This window comes from Sturnira hondurensis, unplaced genomic scaffold (assembly GCF_014824575.4).
Source record: "Sturnira hondurensis isolate 20B ecotype Veracruz unplaced genomic scaffold, ASM1482457v3 Scaffold0000880, whole genome shotgun sequence".
In the NCBI taxonomy this organism is placed as follows: domain Eukaryota; kingdom Metazoa; phylum Chordata; class Mammalia; order Chiroptera; family Phyllostomidae; genus Sturnira; species Sturnira hondurensis.
Window position 1 is genome coordinate 15,131,475 of NW_028073511.1, and position 26,009 is coordinate 15,157,483.

General features: G+C 36.9%; 1 pseudogene; it reads right to left on the minus strand.

Annotated features, from left to right (window-relative positions):
• Positions 1–24,437: 24,437 nt before the first annotated feature.
• LOC118993740 (60S ribosomal protein L39-like) lies at positions 24,438–24,594 on the minus strand (annotated as a pseudogene).
• Positions 24,595–26,009: the final 1,415 nt, after the last annotated feature.

Below are 26,009 nucleotides of genomic sequence, written 5' to 3' on the forward strand. Positions count from 1 at the left end.
AAAGTGAGACACTTTATGGAGCAACAATGTTAAATAGGAGTAGATAAGGCTAACCTGCTGTATCTGAAAGAAAAAAATGCATTGATTAACTTTTTACTTTGATAAGCTAACCATGCATGTTGTAAGATTTTGAGTTATTACTAAAGGATTAGAAAATGAAATGCCTTTTCTATATAGCACATGGTAAGAAATTAAATCATTTCTTAGAAAAGCTAGAAGTGAGTGGTTAAGAAAAGAGAAATAAGGCAGAACAAATGAAAAAGTCAAAGAGTAGATATCAGTTTTAACCCACTGAAAACTCAAGACATTCACTAATTTGATAAAGTTAAAAAATTCATCCAAAATGCATTTTTTAAAAAAACATGACAAATACATAAGGATACAGAAGTTTGAAACAAAAATAGAAATTGTGTATAATGAAACAAATGAAATTATACACACACACACACACACATATATATGTGTGTGTGTGTGTGTGTGTGTATAATTATATATATGTGTGGGGGGTGTGTATAAATCGAAGGATAGATAGATAGATGGAAGGAGAGAGGGAGAAAGAAAAGTGTAAAGAGTAAGAGACAAATCTCCAATCTTACTGGGAGATTTTAACTCATCTTCTCTGTTAACTGAAAGAAATCAGAAATAATCAGGATTTAAAAGAATTACACAACATAAATTGTAAGTTAACCTAATATACAAATATGAAAAATGTATCTAGTTATATTATAATAACCATGTCTTTTATGCACACATAAAACATTTACAAAAAATATCAAATATGGGCCAATATAGAGAGAACAAACTTCATTTAACTCAGTATCCTGCTCAAAAAGTCTTTCTAAATTTTTTTAATTTTTTTCATGAGCATGAAAACAAGAGTGAATGTACAATAAACAATATTAATAATGAGAAAGGGCTATAACAACAGATGGTGAAGATGCAAAAAATCAAGTATGGGATATTATAAAAATATTTCATGTCAAAATATTTGAATGCTAAAATTAAATGGACAAATATCTAAAAAAAACAAAGTTTACATAACTGACTCATGAATAAATGAAAATGAATACTCCTATCATTTTTAGATAATTTTAAACACGAATCAATCTTTTTACAAATAACCGTTAAAGATAGAGTTTCAACCAGGAGTTTCCACAAGGCATTCATGGAAAATGTTTTCCAAAATACTAAACTTTTTGATAACTTTGAGCCATATTTAGGATAGACTCTACTGCAGTAACATATAAAAAGAGAGGTAAGCTGTACTGTAAAGGTAACAATATTTAAACCTTTCTAAATTTATATAGCTGTTCTATTGATGAGTAAAGAAATTACCACAAATTTATTTGGCAGCTTAAAACAATGCCCGAGAAGAAAAACAAAGTTGGAAAATTAATGCAGCTTCATTTCATGTAAGACATTGTGGGATTAGAGAAAGAAGAGCCAAAAATATAAATGAAACAGAATAGAGAGTCTCAAAGTAGACGTACACAAACATAGTCAGCTGATCTTTGATAACGAAATAGACAACTTAATTCAAAGAGAAATACATTCTTTTAACAAATGATCGTGGAAGACATCCACATGCCAGAAGGTGAATCTAGATATGACTGTCTAGACCTAACAACATTCATAAATATTAAGTCAAAGCTGCACATAGTTCTAAATGTAAAATACAAAAGCTCCTGGAAAACAACAATGGAGAAAATGTAAGTCACCTTGGATCTGATAACCTTTTAGATACAAGCCCAAAAGGCATAAATCATGAAAGAAAAAATGGATAAGTTGAACTTCATGAAAATTAAACAGTTCTGTTCTGTGAAACTTACTGTAGAAAGAAAGAAAAGACAAGCTACAGCCTGGGAGAAAAATATTTGCAAAACATATATCTAATAAAGCACTTGTATCCAAATATAGAAAACAGTCTTTGAACTCAATAACAATTTTCAAAGACTTCCCCTAAAAAAAGGCCTAAGACCTGCACAGACACCAAAGAAAATACACAAATCTCAAATAAACATATGAGAAGATGCCAAATGGATGCCATTAGAGAATTGCATATGAAAACAACAAGATACCACTAGATACTTACTTATTAGATTGGCTGAAATCCAAAACAGAGACAGCACCCAAATGCTGGCCAAGGCCTGGAGCCCTAGGAAACCTCAGTCCTTGACAGCAGGAATGTGAAATGGTAGCAGCTACTTCAGAAGACAGATGGGCAATTTCTCACAAAGCTAAACAGAGTCTTACAGTCAGATAATCATATTCTTATCTGTTTGTCCAAATGAGTGAAAAATTAAAGGTCACACCAAAATCCTGCACAAAAATGTTTATAGCAACTTTCTTCATACTATCCACAAATTGAAAGCAACCAAGATGTCCTTCAATCGGTGAACAAACTTTAATAAATCTATAAAATGGAATATTATTCAATGATAAAAAAGAAGTAAGCAACAAAACCCCCAAAAGATATGGATAAAACTTAAATTCATATTGTTAATTTGGTAGGAGTCAGTTTGAAAAGGCTACCTACTGTGATTCCAACAGATGATGCTCTGGAAAAGACAAACTATAGAGAAAAAGAAAAAGATCACTGGTTGCCAGGAGTTTGCGGGAGAGAGAGAGAGATGAATAGGTGGAACAAGGGATTTTTAAAGTGGTGAGCCTATTCTGTGTGCTACTGTATGGGGGATATCTGGCATTATGCATTTGCTAAAATCTATAGAGCTATAGAACACAAAGAGTCAGCCCTAACATCAACTATGGACTCGTGTTCCTAATAATGTACCAATACTGGTTCCTCAGTCAACAACCACACCAATACAGCACATTAATAGGAGAAACTGTGTGCAGGAGGAATTCTCTGTGGTTTCTAGGTACTGTTTCTGCCTGCCTTAAAGTTTTCTGAAATATAACGTCTATTTTTTTAAGTTCCAATTAGTTTACCTGTGCAATAAAGGCAAAAAAATAGTAAATAAAAAAAAACACAAACTCTGTTAAGTCAGTTGAGGTTCCATATGGCCGGATTCTTTGCTTTGGATCTTTCCAGGCTGAAAACAAGGCTTTTGGCAGTCTGTTTAGTCATGTGGAGCTTGGGGTACTCTAAAAGGTCACAAAGGGTGTTGGCCAAATCCAGTTTTTTGTTGCTGTAGAACTAGAGTTTCCATTTCCTGGCTGGTTGTCATGGGAATGTCCCTCTTAAACCCTAAACACAACCCTCATTTCTTGCCACAGCCAGCAATAGAGAATGTCCCTCACATCAAATCTCTCTTATGTTTCAAATCCCTGTTTTCTAATTTTTTTTAGCAGAAAAAGTAACTTAGGTTCAGTTCATCTAAAATAATTCCTCTATCTGCAAATAGGAACCTATGTGCAGTTTCCAAAAATTTTGGAAACTACATCTGCAAATATCATTTGCCACAGAATATTACAAAAGCCTGAAAATGATATCTTATCATATTTATACATTCTGCCCAAAGTCAACAAGAGGGAATTATACAATTGGGATGGCCATTGGTGGGGGCATATTACAATTCCACACACATCACACATCATACCTATAAGAATCGAGGTTAAGGGTTTTTGTCAGCAATGATTTTTCTGTTCAATCCACTGAGTCATTTAGGGGCTCAGAGTCACAGAAATTCTGTCAGCTTCAACATATGGTTTCCCAGGTTGCCTTGGGCATCACTGTGCTAGTCAACTGATTAGAAAAAGGGCATGAGGGATAACATACTGCAAAGAATTATGGCTCAGGCGTGGAAGTGGCTCGCACATTTCTATGTTTATTTTATTGCAGAGATGTCAGTGAAATGGCCATTCCTGAAAGTTAAAGAAATTTTATATGCCATCAAGCTCTGTGCCCAGAATCGGAAATATACTCAGATGGTTACTGTTTTGTCCATTTGGGCTGCTATTAAAAAATACCAGAAGCTGGGTAGCTTACAAACATCAGATATTTATTTTTCACAGTTCTGGAGGTTGGAAGAGTGAGTTCAGGGTATCAGAGTAGTTGAAAGGGGGCCCTTTCTGGGTCACAGGCTTCGGATTGTGGCCTCACATGTATGAGATGGCTAGGGAGCTCTGTGGGGCATCTTTTATAAAGGCCCTAGATCCATTCATGAAAGTCCCAGCCTCGTGAATTAAGTACCTCCTAAAAACCCTAAGTCTCAATACTATCACCTCTAGGGCATAAGATATCAATGTATAAAATAGAAGCAGGGACAGAAACATTCAGGTCATAACAATTACCTTTTGGTCTCTTTCACAAGAGACCATAGTGATATTTTCCAGAAATGGCCACAACCATAGCCCATTCCCATATGTTGTTCTGAAATGTGGCATATCCTTCTTTCATCAAAAAAATCCATTTATTTCTCAGCCACTTGAATATGAGCAAACCCTGGGACTGCTTTAACAGACTAGTCAAAAGTGTGATCTTGACAATCCTGCATCAAGCTTGCAGCTTCACATATCTTGGAATGCTGATTTTGAGATGTTCCTGTTGGAAGAAAAGTGCTGCCCTATTGGAGCCCAATCCACATTAAGAGGCCAAGCATAGGGTCTCTGGGTGAAAGGTGGAGCAGAGCTCCTGCCTGACAAACAGCATCAAGTGTCATGTCAGTGACCCTTCTTGGTCACTCTTGCCTTACCTGCCACCTGACTGTGATGGATAAGAGATCTAAGCAAGACCATGTAGCTAGACTGAGACAACCCACAGAAATACAAAAAAAATAATAATAAATAATTATTATAAACTACTAAATTGTGAGTTGTACAGTAAAAATGAAAAAGATGACAAAATCATGACTACAAAAGAAATGCACAACTTTAATACAGACAATGAAGACATTGAAAGTATGAAAGCTTTTGTTCACCTTGACTCAGTCATCAATTCAAATGGAGATTGCAGCCAAGAAATCAAGAGAAACCTGAGACTGGAGGAACAGCAATAGAAAAATTAGAGAAGATCGCAAAGAGCAAAGATATGACATTAAAGTCCAAGGTGAAGATCATCCGCATCCTCATTCTCCCAATGACTATGTACAGATGCAAAGCTACACAGTGAAGAAAGCTTATAGGAGAAAACATGATTCACTAGAAATATAGTTGGAGAAAAACTTTGCAGATGCCTTGTACCACCAGAAAAGCAAATGAGTGGGTCTTAAAGCAAATCAAGCCAGAAAAGTCACTGGAGGCAAAAATGACAAGACTGCAGCTGTCCTACTTTGGGCACATCATGTGAAAGCAGGGTTCGTTGGAAAAAAATAATAATTCTGGGAAAAACAGAAGGCAGCAGCAAATGAGCGATACCAAATGAGAGCTGGATGGACTCCATAAAGGAAGCTATAGATAGGCATGAGTCGACAGGAGCTGAGCAGAGCTGTTGGGGACAGGATAGAGATTGTAGACATCTCTCATTTATAGGCTCATCAGGAGTTGGAGCTGACTCAATATCATGTAACACACACAATGGGAGGATGTTTACAGGTAAAATTAGCATTTGAATCATTAAACCTGGTAAAGTAGATTGTTCTCTGCAATATGGGTGGGCATCATCCAATCCTTTGAGAGTCTGAATAGAATAAGAACGGGAGGGAAAGGATGGAAAAGAAAGAATTTGCCCCTTTTGCTTTCTGCTTGCCTGTCTGTGTGGCCTGGGACATCCATCTTCTCCTGTTCTTGGATGTGGATCTATAGCATATACTTCCCTGGTTCTCAAGCCCTTTGACTGGGACTGGAATTACAGCCACGACTTTCCTGGAACTCCCTTTGTACGATGTGGCTCTTCTCATCCTTGTAATCACATGAACCAATACTCAGAGTAAATCCCTTTATCTATTGATCTACCTATCTATCTATCATCTATCATGTAGGTAGTCTCCCTTTCCCTGAAGTTTCAGTTAACCATGGCCAATCAAGGCCCAAAATCATGAAATGAAAAATTTAAGATATAAACAATTCTTAAGTTTTTAAGCTGCATGTTTTCTGAGTAGCATGATGAAACCTCATGCCATGCTGCTTGGTCCTGCCTGAACACGAATCATTCCTTTGTCTGGCATATCCACACTGTATACACTGCCCACCCATTACTCACTCATTGATATTTTGGTCATCAGATCAACTGTCATATTACTGCCGTGTTTGTGTTTATTAAACATATTTGCCTTAAAATAAAAGTTAATTATTTCTTTTACTTGGCCCCAAAGTTCAAGAGTAGGGATGTTGGCAAGTCACATATGCTAAAGAGAAATTGTAAGACACTTTAAATAAAAAGTTATGATGTATTGGGGAAAAAGCCTAGTGTATATCCACATGCACTATGGAAGGATTGGTGGTATCCACAGTTTTAAGCATCTACTGGTAGTGTTGATACACACCCTGCCCATGGATAAGAAGGGAACCACTATATCTACATATCATATTGCTTTTGTTTCTCTGTAAAACCTTTAATACGCCAATCTTACATATTGATAGTTTTGGAATCTTAACAGAATGGTTGTTTGTAATAACATGGAAAATGGAAATTTTCTTTAAGAAACTGGAATCTCTAAAAAAAATGCCAAAATAGAGCTGCCATCTTGTGTGCTCTTCTGAAATGTGACTTTGCTAGGTCCCTATCAAGATATGAATTTTGTTTCTCAAGCCTTTTGCATCTGAACAGGGTTGTAATTGCTATGAACAATCAAATTTGGTAGCAGCCATGTGGAGTAGCTCTAGAAGCCTCTGATTTGCTCAGTAGCTTTAGATGATGACTTTTTGAAACTCTTGCTCTTGGAATGTTCCCTCTCAGAACACAGATGCTATGTTCTGGAAGCCCAGACCCATGGCGAGGCCGTGCCATGAATTCCAGCAAACAGCCCCATCCAGTAGTAAATTATTGCCAATCTTTTCAGCAAACAATTTGGATAGTTCAGACCAACAAAGTGTTAGAAGGACATAAAGCCTAGGTGCAAATTGTTTGCAAGAGTATGAAATTCAAAGCAAGTATTGTACCACCAGCTATGCCAAGTCAACCCTGAATCTTTAGTGAAAATAATTGTGATTTGAGACATTAAGTTTTGGGGTAGTTTTTCCCCCCCTATTTACCTGCAGAGAGTGGGGTTATCATGTTGCCAATCACCCAGAGGACAGAACATAAAGCCACAGAAAACTATTGCAAGGACTAAAATCTAGTGGAACTCTCCTGGCTTGATTGTAAACTGGCTTTACAGTGGTGATCTTTGTATTCCTTCCATTTTCTTTGTTTTTGAACAGGAATGTCTGCCCTATGCTTGTACCATCATTATATTCTAAATACAAATAATTTGCTTCTTAGTTTTACAGACTCACATATGGAGTAAAATTTTGCTCCAGGATTATATGCAGAGTCTCACCCATATATGAATTAGATTTTGATATTCAGAATACTTAGAGTTGATGATACCTGGATGAGATTTTGAATTTAAAGTTAATACTGTAATGCAGGGGTGTTAAACTCATTTTCACTGGGGGCCACATCAGCCTCAAGGTTGCCTTCAAAGGGCTGAAATAATTTTAGGGCTGTGTACATATAAACTGCTCCTTAACTATTAAGGAGTTGAAATTACATTCAGCCCTTTGAAGGCAACTGCGAGGCTGATGTGGCCCCTGATGACAATGAGTTTGGCATCCCTGCTGTAATGGACTAAGACTTTGGGAGCTGTTGAGATGAAGTGAATGTATTTTGTGTGTTTGATGGGTATGGATTTTAGGGAACAAGAGGACAGACTGTAGTGGATTGAATAGTCTTCTCCAAAAATGTATCCTTATCTATATCCTCAAAACTTATTTGGAGGATAAGACCTTTTAGACGTAGTAGGTTCAGATGAAATAATACCATATTAGGGCAGTCCTCAAATGTAATGATTGATGTCTTTATGAGAAGAGGAGAGAGGGAGGGCAGCCACAAACTAAAGAATGCCAAGGGTTGCTGGGAGCCACCAGAAGTTAGGAGGAGAAGAGAAATTGTTCAGGGAAGGCATGGCCTGTCAACACATTGATTTCAGATCTTAGGCTCCAGAGTTTTGCAAGAACAAATTTCTATTATATTAAGCTCCCCAGTTTGTAGTCATTTGTTACGACAGCCCTAAGAAAGTAATGCAGAACCTTATAAAACTTGAGAAAAGTCACTTATCCTACTATTTCCACCAATTTCAGGATCAAAAAATTAGGGTGATGTAAAAAGTGAAAAAGGGTAGACTCTTGCCTCTCAAAGTAGAAGGCGCCTGCTGATTGTGGAGAAAGGTGACAGGCATGTGCTGTCAGGTCCTGGAGTTGTGTCCTCTCTCACACAGTCAGGACAGAGGAACACCAACGCCAGAGGCTTTTTGCAGGTGCGCTGCACCTTTGCGGTCAGCTGAGAGCATGTTCCGTTCTTCCCCACAGTCCTGGAAAGATGGCTGTTTGGTTCTTTATACTTATGGAGTTCACTGGTACTCATCTTAAATTTGAATTTCGGGACTGATTCAGAGAGTACGCCATCAATTTTATAAATAACCCATAGCTAAAAGCCAATCTCATCCTTAACTTTTTAAAATGGAATTTGTCTGGATTCAAACCGATATAATCAACTTCATCAAATATTTGTTTAAGCTATGCATTTTTCAATTAACTTAAGAAATATTTCCTGTTCCAAAAAAATAACGTGTGCTTGCAAAGTAGCTCTATTGGTTACCTAGTGCCACAATAATGCTCCTCAACAAACAACTTTACCATTCACTGATATCCAACAGTAAGGCCTAAGAATTATCCTCTTTTACTTTTTTGTTTTCCCCATAGCTCTTCGGGTCAGCTAATATGGTTTTCCTTCAAGTTACAAATCTGCAGCTTAGCTGAAATTTTCACCAACTCAGCTGGCCTCGAATCTAAACTTCAGGGATAGTGGGCGTCTGGAGTATTTCTTCTAAGTTGCAGCAGCAGTAAAAGAAGCACAAAAGTAGCAAATCAAAACATCCGCATGTATTTTATACATATGCTTTATAAGGTGGTTTGTAATTTGGCTAAAGTGAGTTACTTGGCCTAGTGGAAATTATGTCGTAGGAGAACAGAAATACACTTCACTCACAGAGAAACTGTTGCAAGTGTGTGGCTTACTGCACTGCCAATGGGGAGTTAAGAATTGGGACTAAAACCCGCTCCACCACAGTGTTATTTGTAAGTTGAATCCAGGCCACCAAGAGGGTTTATCCCGAGACCCCTAGTTAGAAATCTACAAGCTACACATTTTTCATATATTATCAGTGTGGTGTGGTCAGCATCATAGAAGATTAGCACATTGTGCAAAAGTGTACAGAGAGTTGATATATTTCTGAGGCAAAATGTATCCCAGACCAGTCAAAATACATTGTGCCTGGCTATGTAGTGGCCGTGTCAATTTAGCTAAATTGGAACTACATATTCCAGAATTTCTTTCCCTAAACACTTCTCCAAGAGGATTTGAAATATGGAAAAATTGAGCAAGATTTGGAGGAAGAAGTAAAGCACTGGCTATTTTTACGCTCTGAAGGTCGGGGAAAAGTACTCATTTTGTCAGATCACGTGTTGTGGCCGGCTTATCTCCCTGACAATGGCATCACCCTGACTGCGGCTCTAATGCCTATGGATTTTCTCCTTCAGCTTCTCCGAGTCCCTGGCTAGGCAGCCATGCTGCTCTGTGGGGCATCGCAGGGTCCAACACAGGTCGGTTGCATCACGGAGGTCCGAGGTGGTCAGAGCTGGATGCAGTGTTGCACTGATAAATGTGTAGAAGTTGACTTTTAAAGAAAATAAAATCTGTAATTAGAAGGATTTGCCAGTTTCTATAGTAAATAATTTTTCACCATGGCCTGTTTCAACCTACCTAAGAATTTCTCTTCAAGTTCTTAAAATGGTATATTCTTAAAAATGTTATATTTAACACTTGGCACCCCTGAGTTAATACCAGACAGCTCCATAACTCTACCAGACAGATATGACTTCTGTGTTTTCAATGAGGTCCCACTTTGTCTCTGAGGTGTCCATGCAGTTGTGGGTTCCAGTTTTTCCCGTAGGTTCCAGTTTTCCACACTCTCTGCCATTTCTCATCATGACCACTAGGTTAGCTTAGCTGGTGGTGACAAACTCCAGCGTGGTACACAGAGCCACCTGCCCTTTGGAGACTTTACCAGCAGCTCTTACAGTTGAATAAGGTTCAATACCTATAGCAGACCCCTTATTTCTATATAACTGGCTCATCATCTTGATTCATTCTTACTATTATTATAGGTGCATAATAATATATATTATTAATTAGTTAAAAGTGAATAATCTTGATTAACACCTATAAATCGACATTTGTGATCATTACCTCCCCACTCTCTTCCTCACCACATATTGACCATATATATTTCTAGACAAAAGAAATCTACATCTTTCCCCACTCCTTACATCCAGCCCCCACATTTTGTTAATGTTTTTACGGTCATAGTTTTCTGATTTCTCACTAGTGACCCAATATTTCTGGGTACTACAGTTTGATACAAGGATTATCTGTGTTCTCCTCAATTTTTTTTCTATTATACATACTGGCAAGCTATATAATGTTGTCGGCAAAATTCTGGTTTCTATTTCATCAAGACAAAATACTCACATGTGTGAAAGGTGGAAAAGGAGAAATCATTATTCCCCTCTGGCCTGAAGGGTAGGTGTGTGGAGTGATGACATCCCTGAGGTTTGCAGCTATTCTCAGTAAAGCTCTTACAGATCAGCAGGTCTGATACTTCATGCAGAAGGCAGTTAGATCGTTGACGGCAATTTATCGTGCTTCTGTTATTTCCTGATTTTTCAAACAGGAGATTCCTCAAACTAGAAGGTTGTGATCTTTAACATGTTTTTCTGATGATAAATTGGAAGTTCTTTATCTAGGTTCAAATATAAACCTTAAAAGCAAAGATGAGAAGACCCTGGTTTGTCTTTATCAGAGACTGCCCAGAGCGTCAGGAATTCTTGACTGTTTAGATAAAATAAATAAAGAAGAGAAGATTCCACTTTTATTTTTGGCAACACAAAATGTCTGTTAGTTGCTTTTTTTATTATTTCTTGATAGTCTCCTGATGTTGCTTTCAAAATGTAATCCACCCATGCTTTTTAGGTTTCAAGTTAAGATTTAAATCAAAAACCTCTTTTCCTTGGGGAAACAGTTAATTTTCATTACTTCATTATGGTAATCTAGATGGGACGTGCAGTGACAGTTTACTCTGTCAACTTCTCTTTGGTTCTTCCCAAGCTTTTGTGCTTAAAGTGGGCTGGTATTTTTTTCTCTTATTCCTCCTCCTCTACCTTCTATAGAAAGAGCTATTTTTACATTAATTTTTCTTTGTTTATTAGTGCTACTCAGTATGGGCTTAATAATATTATGTATTTTTTATCTACTTTTTTAAAATTTTATTTTGAGAGAGAGGGGAAGGAAGGGAAAAAGAGAGGGGGAGAAACATCAATGTGTGGTTACCTCTTGAGCATCCCCTACTGGGGACCTGGCCTGCAACACAGGCATGTGTTCTAACTGGGAATCAAACCAGCAACCCTTGGTTTGCAGACTGTCACTCAATCCACTGAGCCACACCAGCCAGGGCATAATATTATATATTTTGATCCTCACCTTCTTTTACATAAAATTCACAGAGGGAAATATAGATAGGTTCATTTGTGAATTATTAAAGTTACTGATAGATACTTCAAGCATCTATTAAGATTTCAATCCATTTTTATGGTCTCATAATTCTCGATTGTTTAGTGAATAGAAATTATTGTTAGAAATGATTGAATAGAATAAGGTGCACTTCTTCTTTTTAAAGACATAATGAATATTATTTTAATGTTACTGTTTAAACACTTTGATGTTTTGCATAATCATTTCTGTGGGTAGTTTGATGAATTTTACAACAAATTCACTTCTTAATTAATCAAGACTACTTCATGTTTGTTTGTGTCATCTCAAGAATTAAGCAGTTTCCGTAAGTTTAGCAAACAACTACATTTATAAATACTTCATTTAGGACTTTGTGGCATATCAACAGATTTGTATCATCATGATTGATCAAAGATTTGAGCATAAAGATTTCTACTCTTTCAGTGGGCCCATTAGGGCACCTCTGCCTGCAAACTAACATGAGGATTAGAATGCTAGCCATTGTTGGAGATCTGTCAGTGCAGTTCCATTTAGCACAATGTCACAGAACTGCAGGTGCACTTAATATTTTCAAGTTCAAAGTTAATATGTAGTTTTCAGTAATGATAAGCAGGGTATAGAGTTATGTGTTTTGTGTGTGTCTATGTGGACAGAGAGAGGAAACATCCTGAGAGGGAGGGTGAGAGATCAAATGAACTGGTTTGAATAAATTAAAAGGTTAAAATAATTTGATAGTTGCAACTGGATAGAAATTTAGGGTTTGAAATGTTTTAATACAAAATCCTGTTTATATGTAAGTAACAGCATTGCTGATGACAGTGCAATACAATTATTTCAAGGTTGACTTTGATTTTCTTTGTGCTAACTTGACATTTAATGGTGCTCATAGAGTACAACCTATTAAACCAAATTAATTATTTTTATCATAGATGAATTGCTCTAATATGATTCCAATTAGAGCATATATATATAATCATTGTTCAACTCTTTGTACTGAAAAATGCTTCTATCTTTTATCTTCTTTTTATTTAGTCTGTTGTAAGATTAACTTTTTAATTTCATCATAAATGTTATTTTGTTTTGAACTTAATGTATTATGTTAATATGTTGCTTACAATTTCTATACATTTTAAAATACTTCTAGTAGAGTTGGATTCCAATTATATAGTCAAAATAATGGTCAGTATCTATATATATTTACTTGATTCCTATGATTTATCCAGCCAGGGTACTTACAATATAATTTACGATATATATTCATTATGGATTGTGGAAGAATATTTGCAGAAATAAATGAAGCTGTAATATGTTCCCCTTTTGTCTTAATTGCCTTTATATTATTTTTATTTTGTTCTTTTATTGAACTAAATGTTTTAATTACTTGTAAAAATTAAAAAATCATAAACTACTACTATTTCTTTCTATATTTTTCTGGATTTATATCATTTCAATATACTTAGTTTCCCAGGGAAGGTACTTTTTCTCTTATAATAGAACACCTATTAGGTTATAATCATGTCTATTTGAGGTAGATCTTGAATTGGCCATTCACACTCTTTTTATTTCAGTGTCAGATTACTGCTATTCTCTACTGGTTTCTGGACTAAAATGCACCTGAAATAATTCCAGGTGGCATAGAATGTTGCTGCCAGGTTCTTCTTGCAAAAGACATCAATCTAAATATATTTTCATACTCTTTTGTGATTTTTGTCCAAATTACAAGTTAAACAATATATTGATTATAAAACGCTTCCTTTTCCTTTAAAATTTTTTGTGACATTAGCTCACTATCAGCAAGTTTTTTAAAAAATGTTCTTAACAAACTTTTTGCTAATTTTAAGGTTAACTTATAATCATTTCATAATAAAGCATTATAGAATTGTTCCATACCTTCATTTATAGAATTCTTGTAATAAATGTGATACATACACATATATACATATTTGGACTACTATATTAGATATATATGTTCCTAACATAGTATATTGTATTAGATATAGATCTAGTATATATATATGTGTGCATGTGTTTATTTATTAACAAAGTTATATCTTAATCATTTTATATATGAAAATAATTTTATTTTTATTTCTTATTATTTTCATTGAATTTATTGCAGTGACAGTACCTAATAAAATTATACAGAATTCAGGTGTACAATTCTATAAGACATCATCTGCATATTGTGTATTCACCACCTCAACAAGTATCCTTTTACCACAGCAAAATAATTTTAAAGTCCTGCTTCATGGTTATTCCTGTTGCATTCACATCACTTTCTAATTTCTCAGAAGGAATGATACACAAAACTGTGACTACAATACTATTACACAGTGCTATATATATCCTACATTTAAGTATCAGGTTTAATGATTAAACATAAATAAATAAATAAATGATAGATCAAATTTTCAGATTTTTTATTTGGGAATTGAGTTATTTCAGTGAGCAGAACATGTTTCAGAGAAACTCCATCTGATAGTATTAGTCTTGAGTAATTACTCATAGTATTCAGTATACTTCAGTATTACTATTTAGCAATTACACTCTTCAGTAAACTTCAGTAGATACACTTCATTATATACTTCAATATTACTCACAACATATAGTATACACATATTGTATATACCATACCGTAAGTTTTACACACACACACAGTAGCAGTTTGTGTTACAAGGATGTATAAGACAGCACTGGGTGTTCATATAGTTTATATTTTAGCATAGTAGATGAAAAGTTTACACAATGGCATCGCAAAGCAATTTGCTGTGGGTTGTATAAATATTATACATATAACACCATGCAAAGGGGGAAAAGAGGAAGGTTAGTATAAAATACATGAAGGACTTGGGTGATTTTCAGAAGATGAGAATTTTTTATAGGACAGGACGAAAGTAGGGACAGGATAATTAGGATGAAGAAACAGTAAGATGGGTAAAGGCACAGAGGAAGAAATATCTGAGAAACATAGTCATAAATTTTGGCAGGAATATATGTTTATGGAAGAACAGTGGTGAGAGAAAAGGAAAAACAGATTTGGAGGGAAAATAGTAAAAGTCCTTAAACACTTGATCAAGGGAGTAAAGATAAGATTTGGAAATAAGGTGGTGCTGTGTTGGTTACGGGGCTCTACGAGGTTAAGTTATTGATGCCGAATAGGTATTAGCATGGCTTTACAAATGCCTCATGAGGAAGGCTTGGGTCAGAATCCTAATAAGGATCCCTCAAAGACAGTAAGGGCTTTACATGAGCTTTTCATTCCTAATTATTATTAGACATTATTATTACACCCATTGTATCATGTAAGCAAATGCAGTGTCAAGAAGTTTTAATAGTGTAGCTGTTTTTATTTCCTTTATTACATATCAGAACCAAGAGTCAAATTGTTTCATGAATTTGTAAGTCTCAGTGATGTCTATAAAATTACTCCCTGTCTGAACATAGGAACATTTAAGGCCTGGGTACAATCAAAGGTATTCAAAACTACTTATCAATTAGTTTTTATAAAATAAATGTTCACCTCATGTAATCCTCAGTCCATTCATTTATTGTGTATTTTAAGAGACTACAGATACAAACATATTATATAATCTACCATCATAGAATATATTTTTTTTAAAAAGTCACCCATGCACATACATTTAAACAGTTTATGTTAAAAGTAGCTTTTTTTCAAAATCCAGACATCTAGTTAAAACCAGGACATGAGAGGATTTATTTTTATTTATTTTTATTTATTTTTTGCTTACCCTTTGAATAGCAGCTGCAAGTATGTCCCAGGTTGGGGGTAAGGGCTCTGCATAATTTATAGACTGAAGCTGGAGGAAGTGTTGCAGTGTAAATCCTGTTCAGAAGACTAATGAGATATTGACCTCCTGCTACACAGCGCCTGTGTTTGGTACCCTGCACTGGCAATAAAGCACAGCAAGTGGGGGATTTTATTCTTGCCAAGGTGGGACTAGGCAGATCCTCACATAGACAAAGCTCTGGGCTTAGTGGCCACATCAACCAGATATTTGTATGCAAAGGACATTATTGCTGCATAATAAATAAAAAAGAGACTACATTTAAATAAACACAATTATTTATAACAAATTATTTATAAATATTATTTATTATGAACAAAATTATATTATATTTATTATAATAATTTTTACATTTATAAATAAATATAAATTTATAGTAAATCATTTATAATAAATTGTTAAATTTCAGTTTCTTGGAAATGTCAGCTAAGCCTAACAAATTATTAAAATGTAAAAAATCATTCTCAGTAATTTAACAATTTGTAAGCTAATGTCATCCCATTTTATAGATGCTCATTTTGTGGTAAAGAGTGAATTGCATCTCTTGGAAAATTATTCCTATGTATATATATTATAGTGTAATTAAAGCTATATTTTATATGAGAGATTTTGTAATACCAGAGTGTTTTTATGGTTCACATACTGGTAGCAATTTTAAAGAGAACAATTTACTCAAGTGTGAAACATTTTATGTTCTAACCATGACATTTTCATTGATTTCTTTTTTAAAAAAGTAGGTATTTTTAGAACTGAGGACTTCTAACAAGTTGTTATTCATATTATTTTCATCCTAATCAAGACCTTGCTCAAATTAAAGTTTTTTATTTTATTGAAATATTAATGTACATATTTGTTGTAATAATGTAAATGATACAGGACTATAAGAAGCTGATATACATTGTTGTTATTTTTCAACTAGTATTATTACTACCCAACTGAACGATGATTCCAAAACACTGACATCTAACCTCAAATTGTACTATTTTTGTGAAATTTTACTGTTCTTATCTGTTATCTCTAAAGCATTCGGCTTTATATGTCCGGCTGCTGCAGAGGCCTTTTTCTGAAAACTTGCCTGACTGTGCAGGGAGTTCCCGGGGGCATCAGTGAAACCGACTGCACTGGGGACTTATGGGGAGGGTGTACTTTGTTCACCTTGGTGTCACGTAAAAAAGAAACAGTATCAACAATAAGGAAATAAAATGGCACGGGAAACAGTTAACTTATCTGAGAGAATATTCCAATACGTTATATGTGCTGATATGCAAATGAGGTGTTAATGAAGCTCCTCTATTCATTAAAGGGGGACCTGAAGGATCTCCGCGTGGATGCACTATGTTAGCAGTTGCTGGGGATGGATGGACATCATAGTGATACTGTGTGGTCTCGAACATTTTGTAATTCTATGTACATTTCATATTTGGACAAATTTGGATCTGGAGTTTTTCCCTGCTATAAGGATGTGACATGTGGAGAGCAGGACCAATAAGGTAGTATTGGTCCCGTCAAAACACGATAAAATACACAAAACAAAATGGCATCACTCATGTCAACCAAGAAGGCTGCCATTCAGACGAGACACTGGTTTAAGAAGGAAACTACCCAAGTCATGCCTGGCAGCGTGGAGTGTTCAAGACGTCTGCACACATGACCTGAACAGGCATGTCTGTGGAGATGGAGCACCCCAGAATAAGTGAACCAGGAGCCAAGGGTCCTGACACTTATCAGGAGACCCAGAGGGGTGGAGTGCATTACCCTCAAGGCCATAGTTGAAGTGGACTTCAGAACCACCACTGAGACATGGAATCTCCACACACCAAGGTGCTGCTCCACACCATGCTGACCTCCTGACGGCTGTGCTGCCAAAGGCCCTGCCCTACTGAACTGAAAACTCCTCTGCCTCGCTGCCAGCCTGGCTCCAGAGATTCTGCCCTGTCAGACATGGACGGCTTCCCTGCCTATCATGCTGTCTCCTGGACCCTCAGACTAAGACTCTGGGACTCAAGTTCATTAACCCCCAGTTCTCCTGTGTGATATTACTGATTGCATCTGAGTGGTTATTAGTATTATTAGGCTAGTATGGATTTGGAGTGAATCTGCATTGATAAAAGCCAAGTGAATAGCATAGTTGGCCTGTGTTTGCCCCCATTATTTCTCAGTGCTGGTGTCACCTGTAGAACTGGTGGGTGACAACCAGCTCACCACTCTCAGTTGTTAAGGCCCGGATCAGATGACCCGAGTGGGAACAGCAGGCTGGTTTATAGCAAAGACTATATTGCAAAAACATACACCTGCAACATGGCTAAAGAGACTATTTCTGTTAAAAATATACTTGTCAGTCATTGAAAATGTATTAAAGCAATAAAAATGTAGTGCAGTGTGGAATTGCTTCCTAATATTTTTGCATAATAATTGTACTGAATGTAAATTAAGAGCCTATAGACTATATAGCAATTATACAATAACAGTAGTTAATGACAAATTATAATGGTTTGCATCGTGTCCTTGAGTAAGGCAATATGGTAAATAAAACACGTGCTAGGGCACTTCTTTGCTATAAGAAATGTATGTAGTCTTTGGCCTTTCCTCTCTAATGGCTTATGTTTTTATAGATTCCATTATACAGCCATCTTAACACAGATGAAGAGCTGAAGACGAGAAGCCAAATACTTACGATCAAAGCTGTCCTCTCGTCCAAGGATATAAAAGAGCAGACTAAAGAAACTAGTTAACCTTCCCTACCTGTTTTAGGACAATGTTGAAAGGGGAACATTAGAAAACAGAGCATCTTTTTCCCCCCTGCCTAGAAACTTTGGCCCCTCAGGGACACTCACTGTTCGCCACCGCTCAGATATTACCTCAGTGATCTCCCTAAAGTTCATTCTAAACTAGCTGTTCTCATTATTCCCACCTCCTTATTTATTGTGTGAACAAGATGACCTTCATTATTCCCTCAGCTTGACCAAGTAGTAGATGGACTTCTTCCTTACCTGAGGTCTCTGACCTTACTTTTCTTAGAGTACTTTCTTTAGAAAAGTTAAAATTGTGAATTCTTTATCTGCCCATTTGAGACATACAGAAGTCTTTTTTTAAAAGCCTCATGGCAGCTGCACACCTAGGAATGACTTTCGAAGGCTTGGAAGACGTTTCTTTGAAATGTAATCATCAAGAAAGATAGCGTCCCTGTCTCCCATTTTTTACAGGGAGGTTAGCTGCCTACCTTCCACAGCAGAAAATCACAGAGAAAAAAAAAATACCTGCGAACTGAGGAAATAACATACTCCACAAACCTCTCAGATCACTTGCCTTTCAAACATCCTGCAGTATTTTTTCACTAGTTCATCTGAACCCCTGAAAATTCTCCTGCTTTTTCTTTCAGTGGAGTTGAGTTGAGATTAACTGTGGCTTACCTCTCCTAAAATTTTTAGTAATAGTCTCCTAAAATTTTTCTTTGTCCAGTGCATTTTTTTTACTGCTACCGTTCATAGTGCTAACCTTTCATCATTTATTTGCTTGTTTATTCTCTGAACCTCCCCCAAAATGTAGTCATTGTAGGTGATGCAAAATTTTACTTCTAACCCGTCCTAGTTTTTCAGCTGGGCTCTTTGATAGCAATAGAGACTAACAAGAGAAACACACAGATTTTGTAGACATGCAGTCCACATCACGTGGGAGAAACCTCAACAAAAAGCAACTCAAAGCGGTGGCTTGGAACTCTGGCCCACAAAATGCCTTCCACAAATACAATATTTTTGTAGAATAATAACAGAACGGGAGAGAACAGGATGAGGCTTCCCAGCAAGGCAAACAGTGGGCAGGAAAATCTAACAGATGGAACTAATGTAGTAAGGCTTTCTTGCAGATTCCTCAGGGCCGTCTCTGGGGTGACAGGAGTCTGCTTCCGGTAGCAATATTTCTGGCCTGTAGGCACAGAGCAGAAGACAGAGATTTTTCTGCGTTAGCATTTTTAAAATTGCCTTTAGTTCAAAATAATTTCTATGTCAAAGACACATATTTAGAGGCTATAAATTCTGGTTTCCTCCAACATCATCATGGTGGAAATTTATTTTTGGCTCACCATGACATCTTAACTTCTTAGAACCATGCCTAGCACAAAGTAGATATTAAAAACAAATACTCATTAAGTGGATAAATATTATAATAATTTTAGATTAGTATTATATACTCTATTTCTTAGCCAATAATTAATGTATAATAAATATCTATTATTGTTCTTTGTTAACAGGTATTTATTAAAATTGTGATTAAAAGACAAAGGGAATTTGTACAAAGGCATTTGGCTATTGACAGTAAACTATATATGGAGTAATAGTAACCTGTGTACTGTAGTCAAGCTGAAACTGAGCCACCCAGGGCTCGGCCATGTGGTGCCTTGACACTTGACCCAGCAATTAGTGTTGAAAGAGATAGGTTCCTATTAACAGGCTTCCAGCCTTGAGGGGGCGGGGTTGAGAGCGGTCCTGCTCAGAGCTCTCTTCTCTCAGGAGACCCAGTACTTCTCCCGCTTCCCAACAGGCTACAAGCCACAACCATGCCCAGAAGTTCCCCATACCTTCATCCGCCCATCAGCCAGACATGCACACAGACCTCCATCCTCTCTGAAAGGTGCACGTGTGGGTTTCAGAGTCGCCATCCCCTCTCAGTTGCTCTCTCCTCCACGATCTATAGCCATTTAAAAGAAATATGGCATTTCTTTATAATCGTCAAGTACTTTATGTAAATATTAACCTTTTTCATCATCACCATCTCAAAACACAAATTTAAGTTATAAAAATGGCCCTGGTTGGTGTAGCTCAGTGAATTGAGCCCAGGCCTGCGAACCAAGGGATCGCAGTTCAATTCCCAGTCAGGGCTTTTTCCTGGGTTGCAGGCCAGTTCCCAGCAAGGGACACATGAGAGGCAACCATACATTGATATTTCTCTCCCTCTCTCCTTCTCTTCCCCTCCAAAGATAAATAAATAAAATCTTTTTAAAAAGTAATTCTAAATTATAAAAATATCTTTAAATTGGATTGAGACTCAGCTAATGTATGTATATAATGGAAAATGCCTAATAGGAAGTGCAAACTCTTGAATTCAAACAGATATCTAATTCTGTAATATAACATTTATGGTATAATTATGAAATTTCTATGGAGAACAAGGGGATACATACAAAGCCCGACAAACTCAGGGGAGGTCTGCATGGCAGCCTGAGAAACTCAGAGGCCTAAAGTGACCAAAAAGGGTGGCCAGAAATTAAAATATATTAACTAAAAGGAGGTCATGGCAGGCAGTCATTGTCCAAGGCTAGAATCTTTCCTGACAAAAGTCAGTCTTTTCCTTAATCGAGCCTGTCTCTTGCCTTTTCACATCTATAATAACATGCCTTTGGGATATCAAGGTAACTTCCCTTTTCTCAAACTCTGTAGTACAACCATGAACCAGAGCAAAGATCACAAATTCCCTCATTGTTACTGTTGTGTTAATTGTTGACAGTTAACCATTCTGCAGCCACCTATGTAAGAGAGGTCTGTGCCTGCCATTTCGCCTTTTTTCCCAACCCCAGAGGTTCCTCTTCTTTGCTTTCTCTCTCCTCCCTAACCCATCACCAGTAGATTTCATGTACCCCACTTACCTCTTCCCTTTTGACTGTAATGTATAAAATGATGCAAAACTGCTATTTTCCAGAACTTGTTTTCAATCCATTGAGATTTTGCTTCCTGGCAGTTGTCATCAGTTTGGCTCAAATAAATTCATAAAATTTCTCTACAGGTTTGAATGTTTCTTATGTTGATATTTTTAGAAGATACTTAAAAAAGAAAGTGATCACATCTTTAATATTTACAACGAGCCAAATGTATTTGAAAGGGAATCTTTAAATTTGGCTAAAGTAAATAATGTTACCACTTCTTAGGAATAGTTTTGGTAATTAACATATGCTGGATTAAGTAAATTGAATGTAAGAAAATATGTGAAAGAAGAATAATCACAATGTCATGCTGACTTATTTTAAATACTTCATTGTTATTGGTTTCCTCACACAAGGTTTGTGGTTAGTTTTGACATTGATTAGTTTTTTTTAAAGATTTTTACCTCCCTCTGGTGTTTCTAAAATAAATAGCAATCTACAATATGCATTAAACACCAGAATATGCGGCCAACTGTTCTCTCTGACCTTATTTTTTGTGGATTTCACTTCTTGCTTACTCAACAACAACTATACTGGCCTTTTGCTAATCCTTAAATATACTAATCAGACTTCAGGCTTTTTAGTTCCTTAGTCTCTGCCTTGAAAGCTAGTCTTTCTATTTCATTCCTCTTTACGTTCGTTATCTTATCTCAAATGTCACATCTTCTAAATAGCCTTCGGTGATTTTCCTTTTTTTTAACCAGAAGGAGGACCCCTATCTATCTGGATCCCCAGAGATTTCTTCATTTATATTGATACGTTATACCATTAACCTCAGCATATATTTTTAATCATCTGCTTTCTCTCAGTTTAATTGAAGCTATAAGGGACTTGAGGCCTTGTTTAGTTTATTTCTCCATCTGTGGTATTGGCGACGGCCAAAAAAGTCTGTTTAGTTTCTTTCTGTAAAATAAAAGACATGCTTTTTATTTTTACCAATAACTTTATTGATTGGGATATTTTGAATATGTCAGCTGTCTCCTGCTACTGGCTTTTAGTGGGTAGGGGCCACGGACGCTGCTAAACATATCCCAATGCACGAGACAGCCCATAGCAAAGAATTATTAACAAAGGAGTACCACGAAATTTCACAAACCACTTTGACATGTTAGATAGGTCACAGAGTCACAGGTATTACAGACTAATTTGGCTGGGGGAAGAGGAATAGGAGCAGGGCCATTGAGAGTTACTTCGCATATCTAAAGAATTTGGCCAGCATTTTAGTAATGCTAATAGTTGTTCCTGTTGTGCCTGAACACAGGAGAGATGGGTCTGACTCTAACCCAAGATGCAGTCAGGAGGCTGCTGGTCCCCTGGTTACTGCTCCTTCGGGGGAGGCTTGGAGGTGATTCCCACATCACGGGGCCACATCTGCCCAACTAACAATGGCAGCCCAGAAAGGCAGAACAGACCAGAGTACCGGCAGGTGTAATCCAGTGTAGGAGGAATTGGAAATTGGATTATGCAGGAAGATCTGAGCTGGGATTTAAACCCAAGTGTGGGACAGTCATTGGTCTCTTAACCACATGGCTTGGGAAGGAGGAGGTCTTGGCCTTGGTGGTTTGAAAGAATGTAGAGGGTCTCCCACCAGTCCACCAGGAGGAGGGGCCATGTGGCTCTGGCTCAAGAGCAGGAGCCTAGCTGAGCACTGACAACTGGGAGAAGCCAGTACGTTAAAACAGGCATCTGCCCAGCTAAACTGCAGACTTCTATTTCTTTTCCTGAGAAATAATACCTCTGACTGGGCCCAGTTTGGCAAGGGGAGGGGCAGGACTGTGCATGTTTGTGAGTATTTTTTTTTTTTATTTCCAAGGGAGTCAGATTTAATGGAAAATTCCGCCATTATTTTAGTCCTGTATAATTTAGGAATAAACAATTCCTTTTCTTTTCATAAGACTCTGGCATTGGGAGTCACCAGTTTTTTCCACATCAGGTGCTAGAACCCAGAATGATTCTGTTTCAACAGCACCTTCTCCATACGCTGTACCAATCCCGTGTGTTACAGTTGTATTTTCAATGAAATAATAGAGCACAATACACTGTAGATGTTGTGTGTTTTCTTCCATCTTTAATATTAAAATGACTGCACAAAAATTCATTAATTTTGATAATTTGTTTAAAATTCATGCTGAAATGACAGTTGTAACAATACAATCTAACAAAATTGTTTTGAATGAAGTTAAAACAACTAAGCACTATTAGATCCATTTTACAGAAAAAAAAAAACTAAACAGACTTCTTGGCCAACCCATACCTGTAATCAAACAGTAACAATGCAAAATATATTTATTTAAGAATTAATAAAAAATGTCTGAACAAACCATAGAGTTTAAATTGTTTACCATTTACTAGTGTAAGAACATTATGCTAATAACTTTGTCTCATTTAATTTTAACAGAAATAATCTAGTGCAGGTACTATTATTTTACTTTTAGAGATAAGAAAATTGATTGAGAAAACTAAAGAGATCCAATCCAGGCTGTGCCGTTTTTATGTGCTGTATAGTAGGGAGAACACTTTAGTGCATAAAGACTAGGACTAGAGATGAACACATACTGAGTTATATCAGTGGGACGTACAGCTGGAGGTGTCTAGTGGAGGGGGGGTCCCTAGAAGTGCAGGGTGGGCAAAAGTAAGTTTACAGTAGTAATACAAATTAATAACATAATGACTAATGAATAAAAATAATAAGCTCTGTTTTGCATACTCGCAATGGCATACCTACTTTTGCCCACCTGTATGTGTAGCATACCACATATTAGAGCCACGGTCAGTAATGCGTACTAGTTTAAACCATGGAAGTTAATAAAATGTTCTACCAATTTGAGTGTGAGAAAAAAAGATAAATTAGCAAGAAAATAATAATCTTTATATGTATGAATATATATATACATTCAACTTTTGTAGATTGAAATTGTATCATATGTAATGATATCAGTTTTTATACATTATGGTCAAATAAATTTTTACGTAGACTTAAAAAAATTAGTTCCTTACTTATTCTAACCATACTGAAGTATTATACTTAGTAGCCAAAGAATATTTGTATCATTGAATACCCAGAAATCAGAATGCAACAGCAGTTTAATGGCCTGACATTTGCTAATGAACCAACCTACCACTGCAGGAAAAAAAATCGAGAGAAAAATAATTTCTCCAATAATCTCCCAATTAACACACCAAACTTTCTTGACAGTAGTGGTCTTTTCAGCAATTTCAAGAGGACATGAATACAGCATAAATATGTGAGCCATCTCTGATATGCCCTTCCTTATACAACCAGTTTTGTTCTTCTCTGATGTCTCCTTTTGGAACGGTACCTTATTTTATCACCAGTTTTCATTTGAATCCCACTGGGGAATAAACTAATTCTGCTTTTGTTCCTTGGCGAGTAACCTCTTGATCCTGGAAGTCTCGTGGAAAGACATAGAGAAGAGGAATGAACCTCACAGACCACAGTAGTGTAGAAAAAAGCAGATTCAACTTTTTGAACTGGGTAAATCACATTTTCCATTCTTCCTTAAAGAGCTGTTACAGTGTGAAACTCAGAAATATGGAAGTTATGCTAGACTGTTCTGTTTTCATTCAAACCTAGTCAGGCATTAAATACTTTTGATTATATTGTCTAAATGTTTTCCTACTCCACCCTCTCTATCCACTTCCCTCTACTTTAGTTTGACCATTACAGTTCTTAGCTTGCTTTGCGCAACAGCCTTCTAACCCATCTATGAATTGGTCTGGTCTTGTTCCTTTAGACATTTTTGTACTAAACAGTATAAACTTTTCTACACCGGATGTACAAATAAGCCTGAATTTGCCTTCTGAGTTACAGTACACTCCTGGTGCAAGTTGTCCCCCAGCTCCCTCTTGGGCAGCATGGGCAGGAGCAATTCAGTGTCCACCACCAACCTATAGCATTCTTAGCTCTGCAATCGTGTTTCAAGGGCAGTAACCACTTTTTGCAAAGGAGAACCATAGGGAACAGAGTGAGTTTGGGACAACCAACATGCACCCACAAATTCAAGAATGAGGAGTTTAACAAAAGGATTTTGTAGAAACGCTCATCCTGCAAATGAACAGTGCCCTGTCCTTGCTGGGGCTTGGGTCTAGGATTTGGAGAACAATGCTATGGTGGTAAGGTTGGCCTAGAAGTGAGCCCTTTCAATGGATCAAAGGTGAACTGATCTTTCAGGTTTGCCCGGGTAACAAAGAGCCTATATCTACAAAATAAAAAGTCCTGCATTTAGAATGGGTGAAGGGGGACTATTATATTCACGGCTCTATCACCAATGCTCCGACACTCGGTAGGTAGGTGTTCGACAAATGCTGCACTGGAAGAAATCAGTTTGAATCTCTCCGCAGCCTGGCACTGAGAACTAACTTGCAGTGTCTAAACTTCAGTTGTTTTATCTGTACAGTTGATACGAGGTGCAGCCAAGAGGGCGTCCCCAAAAAGGGATTTGGAATGGGGTCCAGAACTCAAGGTGTCTAGGAAATATTGGAGAGACATATAAGATGTCCTCACCCCTTCCCCCACAGGTGTCAGTTTGGGGGAAGGGACACATGGAGCAGGAACATGCAGGGCTGTTTTGTACAGCCACAGCCTTGCAGCTAATCCATGGCACGGTCATTTAACATATCTATAGCCTTCCATGGGTTGCTTGGATATGTAAAATAGCTGTGGTCATGCTTGGAGCCAGGGGGATGAAGTCACTCCCCCCAATATGTAACTGGGAAGCAAGTCCCCCAGGTGACAGCACCTGTATGGGAGCTTGGAGAAGATTGGCTCCATGCCATGGGGCAATACCTGCCCAGATTCATGATAGCAGCCCAATAAACTTGG